The following is a 5,261-nucleotide window of genomic DNA, read 5'->3' as shown; positions in this document are numbered from 1 at the left end:
CCCCTACTGCAGGCAATAGACAATAGGTGGTGCCTATGTGCCTAGGTGGATAGGACATCAGCTATGAGGCATTTGTTTGTACAAACTGCTGCTCACAACTAATGTTGTAATATAGTGTCTCCATCTGCTGGTGGTATTGAATAAGCAATAGTGCAATGATAGGGTCTGAAAAAGAAGAAAAATAAGAAGCAGCAGCATAGGAAAGAAGGAAAACATGGAGAGAAGAAAAAAAGAAGGTAAAAATGAGGTGAAAACATGTTTAAAAAAGTATTTCCATCTCTCTCTCTCTCTCTCTCTCTATATATATATATATATATATTTAAAAGAAAAAAAAATATATATACATATAGAGAGAGAGAGATAAATATATATATAGAGATAGATGGGTGGATAGATAGATAGATAGATAGATAGATAGACATACATACACACATACACACATACATACATACATACATATGTGTGTATTGTTGGAGTTGCAAACATGGGTGCACTTGACAAACTCAGTGCGGCTATTCCCCATTGAAAGATTGTTGCACCCAGGACCCTTAGCACTGGGATATGCTACTCAATACCACTGGCATGGCCAGGTGTAAACAACATCTGACCTTTGTTGTGTATGTAACCATGGAGATTGTGATGTCGCCTAGGCCCACCAAAGAACAGCCTTGTCAGAAGCAGCACTGCCATGAGCAGAAGTAGCAGCACCATAGGTTGTCAAATAAGTTGGATTTAACCAAGACAAGTGAGTCCAATAGGATGCAGGTATGTCCTCTATCCTTACAGCTTCCCGTGGCTGTTGGTTTTATACCGTTTGGGGACAGCCAAGGAGGCGTCAGCAGGCAACACAGGTAAGTGTGTGCTTGTATGTGTGTGTGTGTGTGTGTGTGTGTGTTTCCTATGCAGATCCTAAACCCAGTATCAAATGCAAGTAGGAGGAGTAAGAAGGGTTCCTGCCAAAGCCAGGTTATGGATTGCATTTAAAAATGGTCCATCAGAGTGAAATGGACTCCCATCTTCCTGCTTAGCAATAATGATATGGGTTTAGGGTCTGCTGTGTGTACTGGTGGGTGACTGCCACCCAGCCAGAGTGTGTATGGGAGGCTGCCAGCCAGCCTCCCTTCCTACAAGTAGTGATGGTGCATGTGAAGGGGACAGCGTTGGTTCCTCCCCTTTCACAGTTATCACTTCTCATCCTTCCTTTTGGCTGGTATCAAATGTGGTGTTTGTTTATATCAGTTTAATATCTGATATGTCCCCTATCTGATAGCATATATTAAATGCACCACCAGGTTTCAGTGTTGGAAAGAAAGATTATCTGTTTAATTTCTGCAGCTGCTTGCTGGCTAGTCGAGTGGGCCCCTACTGCAGGCAATAGACAATAGGTGGTGCCTATGTGCCTAGGTGGATAGGACATCAGCTATGAGGCATTTGTTTGTACAAACTGCTGCTCACAACTAATGTTGTAATATAGTGTCTCCATCTGCTGGTGGTATTGAATAAGCAATAGTGCAATGATAGGGTCTGAAAAAGAAGAAAAATAAGAAGCAGCAGCATAGGAAAGAAGGAAAACATGGAGAGAAGAAAAAAAGAAGGTAAAAATGAGGTGAAAACATGTTTAAAAAAGTATTTCCATCTCTCTCTCTCTCTATATGTATATACATATATATATATATATATATATATATATATTTAAAAGAAAAAAAAATTATATATATATATATACATATAGAGAGAGAGAGAGAGATAAATATATATATAGAGATAGATGGGTGGATAGATAGATAGATAGACATACATACACACATACATACATACATATGTGTGTATTGTTGGAGTTGCAAACATGGGTGCACTTGACAAACTCAGTGCGGCTATTCCCCATTGAAAGATTGTTGCACCCAGGACCCTTAGCACTGGGATATGCTACTCAATACCACTGGCATGGCCAGGTGTAAACAACATCTGACCTTTGTTGTGTATGTAACCATGGAGATTGTGATGTCGCCTAGGCCCACCAAAGAACAGCCTTGTCAGAAGCAGCACTGCCATGAGCAGAAGTAGCAGCACCATAGGTTGTCAAATAAGTTGGATTTAACCAAGACAAGTGAGTCCAATAGGATGCAGGTATGTCCTCTATCCTTACAGCTTCCCGTGGCTGTTGGTTTTATACCGTTTGGGGACAGCCAAGGAGGCGTCAGCAGGCAACACAGGTAAGTGTGTGCTTGTGTGTGTGTGTGTGTGTTTCCTATGCAGATCCTAAACCCAGTATCAAATGCAAGTAGGAGGAGTAAGAAGGGTTCCTGCCAAAGCCAGGTTATGGATTGCATTTAAAAATGGTCCATCAGAGTGAAATGGACTCCCATCTTCCTGCTTAGCAATAATGATATGGGTTTAGGGTCTGCTGTGTGTACTGGTGGGTGACTGCCACCCAGCCAGAGTGTGTATGGGAGGCTGCCAGCCAGCCTCCCTTCCTACAAGTAGTGATGGTGCATGTGAAGGGGACAGCGTTGGTTCCTCCCCTTTCACAGTTATCACTTATCATCCTTCCTTTTGGCTGGTATCAAATGTGGTGTCTGTTTATATCAGTTTAATATCTGATATGTCTCCTATCTGGTAGCATATATTAAGTGCACCACCAGGTTTCAGTGTTGGAAAGAAAGATTACCTGTTTATTTGCTGCTGCAGCTGCTTGCTGGCTAGTCCAGTGGGTCCCTACTGCAGGCAAAAGACAATAGGTGGTGCCTATGTGCCTAGGTGGATAGGACATCAGCTATGAGGCATTTGTTTGTACAAACTGCTGCTCACAACTAATGTTGTAATATAGTGTCTCCATCTGCTGGTGGTATTGAATAAGCAATAGTGCAATGATAGGGTCTGAAAAAGAAGAAAAATAAGAAGCAGCAGCATATGAAAAAAGGAGGAAAGAAGGAAAACATGGAGAGAAGAAAAAAAAGAAGGTAAAAATGAGGTGAAAACATGTTTAAGAAAGTATTTCCATCTCTCTCTCTCTATATGTATATATATATATATATATATATATATATATATTTAAAAGAAAAAAAAATTATATATATACATATATACATATAGAGAGAGAGAGATAAATATATATAGAGATAGATGGGTGGATAGATCGATAGATAGATAGATAGAGAGATACACATACACACATACACACATACACACATACACACATACATACATACATAGATATGTGTGTATTGTTGGAGTTGCAAACATGGGTGCACTTGACAAACTCAGTGCGGCTATTCCCCATTGAAAGATTGTTGCACCCAGGACCCTTAGCACTGTGATATGCTACTCAATACCACTGGCATGGCCAGGTGTAAACAACATCTGACCTTTGTTGTGTATGTAATTATGGAGATTGTGATGTCGCCTAGGCTCACCAAAGAACAGCCTTGTCAGAAGCAGCACTGCCATGAGCAGAAGTAGCAGCACCATAGGTTGTCAAATAAGTTGGATTTAACCAAGACAAGTGAGTCCAATAGGATGCAGGTATGTTCTCTATCCTTACAGCTTCCCATGGCTGTTGGTTTTATACCGTTTGGGGACAGCCAAGGAGGCGTCAGCAGGCAACACAGGTAAGTGTGTGCTTGTGTGTGTGTGTGTGTGTGTGTTTCCTATGCAGATCCTAAACCCAGTATCAAATGCAAGTAGGAGGAGTAAGAAGGGTTCCTGCCAAAGCTAGGTTATGGATTGCATTTAAAAATGGTCCATCAGAGTGAAATGGACTCCCATCTTCCTGCTTAGCAATAATGATATGGGTTTAGGGTCTGCTGTGTGTACTGGTGGGTGACTGCCACCCAGCCAGAGTGTGTATGGGAGGCTGCCAGCCAGCCTCCCTTCCTACAAGTAGTGATGGTGCATGTGAAGGGGACAGCGTTGGTTCCTCCCCTTTCACAGTTATCACTTCTCATCCTTCCTTTTGGCTGGTATCAAATGTGGTGTCTGTTTATATCAGTTTAATATCTGATATGTCCCCTATCTGATAGCAGATATTAAGTGCACCACCAGGTTTCAGTGTTGGAAAGAAAGGTTATCTGTTTATTTACTGCAGCTGCAGCTGCTTGCTGGCTAGTCCAGTGGGCCCCTACTGCAGGCAAAAGACAATAGGTGGTGCCTATGTGCCTAGGTGGATAGGACATCAGCTATGAGGCATTTGTTTGTACAAACTGCTGCTCACAACTAATGTTGTAATATAGTGTCTCCATCTGCTGGTGGTATTGAATAAGCAATAGTGCAATGATAGGGTTTGAAAAAGAAGAAAAATAAGAAGCAGCAGCATAGGAAAGAAGGAAAACATGGAGAGAAGAAAAAAAGAAGGTAAAAATGAGGTGAAAACATGTTTAAAAAAGTATTTCCATCTCTCTCTCTCTCTATATGTATATACATATATATATATATATATATATATTTAAAAGAAAAAAAAAATATATATATATATATATACATATAGAGAGAGAGAGAGATAAATATATATAGAGATAGTTGGGTGGATAGATAGATATATAGATAGATAGATAGATAGATAGATAGATAGATAGATAGATACACATAGATACATACATACATACATACGTGTGTATTGTTGGAGTTGCAAACATGGGTGCAATTGACAAACTCAGTGCGGCTATTCCCCATTGAAAGATTGTTGCACCCAGGACCCTTAGCACTGGGATATGCTACTCAATACCACTGGCATGGCCAGGTGTAAACAACATCTGACCTTTGTTGTGTATGTAACCATGGAGATTGTGATGTCGCCTAGGCCCACCAAAGAACAGCCTTGTCAGAAGCAGCACTGCCATGAGCAGACGTAGCAGCACCATAGGTTGTCAAATAAGTTGGATTTAACCAAGACAAGTGAGTCCAATAGGATGCAGGTATGTCCTCTATCCTTATAGCTTCCCGTGGCTGTTGGTTTTATACCGTTTGGGGACAGCCAAGGAGGCGTTAGCAGGCAACACAGGTAAGTGTGTGCTTGTGTGTGTGTGTGTGTGTGTTTCCTATGCAGATCCTAAACCCAGTATCAAATGCAAGTAGGAGGAGTAAGAAGGGTTCCTGCCAAAGCCAGGTTATGGATTGCATTTAAAAATGGTCCATCAGAGTGAAATGGACTCCCATCTTCCTGCTTAGCAATAATGATATGGGTTTAGGGTCTGCTGTGTGTACTGGTGGGTGACTGCCACCCAGCCAGAGTGTGTATGGGAGGCTGCCAGCCAGCCTCCCTTCCT

The 5,261-nt window shown here is 41.4% G+C and overlaps 1 pseudogene; it reads left to right on the top strand.

The window, feature by feature from the left end:
• Positions 1-2,533: 2,533 nt before the first annotated feature.
• Positions 2,534-2,641, top strand: LOC130328574 (U2 spliceosomal RNA; annotated as a pseudogene).
• Positions 2,642-5,261: the final 2,620 nt, after the last annotated feature.

This window comes from Hyla sarda, unplaced genomic scaffold (assembly GCF_029499605.1).
Source record: "Hyla sarda isolate aHylSar1 unplaced genomic scaffold, aHylSar1.hap1 scaffold_31, whole genome shotgun sequence".
Taxonomy (NCBI): domain Eukaryota; kingdom Metazoa; phylum Chordata; class Amphibia; order Anura; family Hylidae; genus Hyla; species Hyla sarda.
Note: the sequence above shows the minus strand (reverse complement) of the source record. Positions and strands in the feature narration are given on the sequence as shown.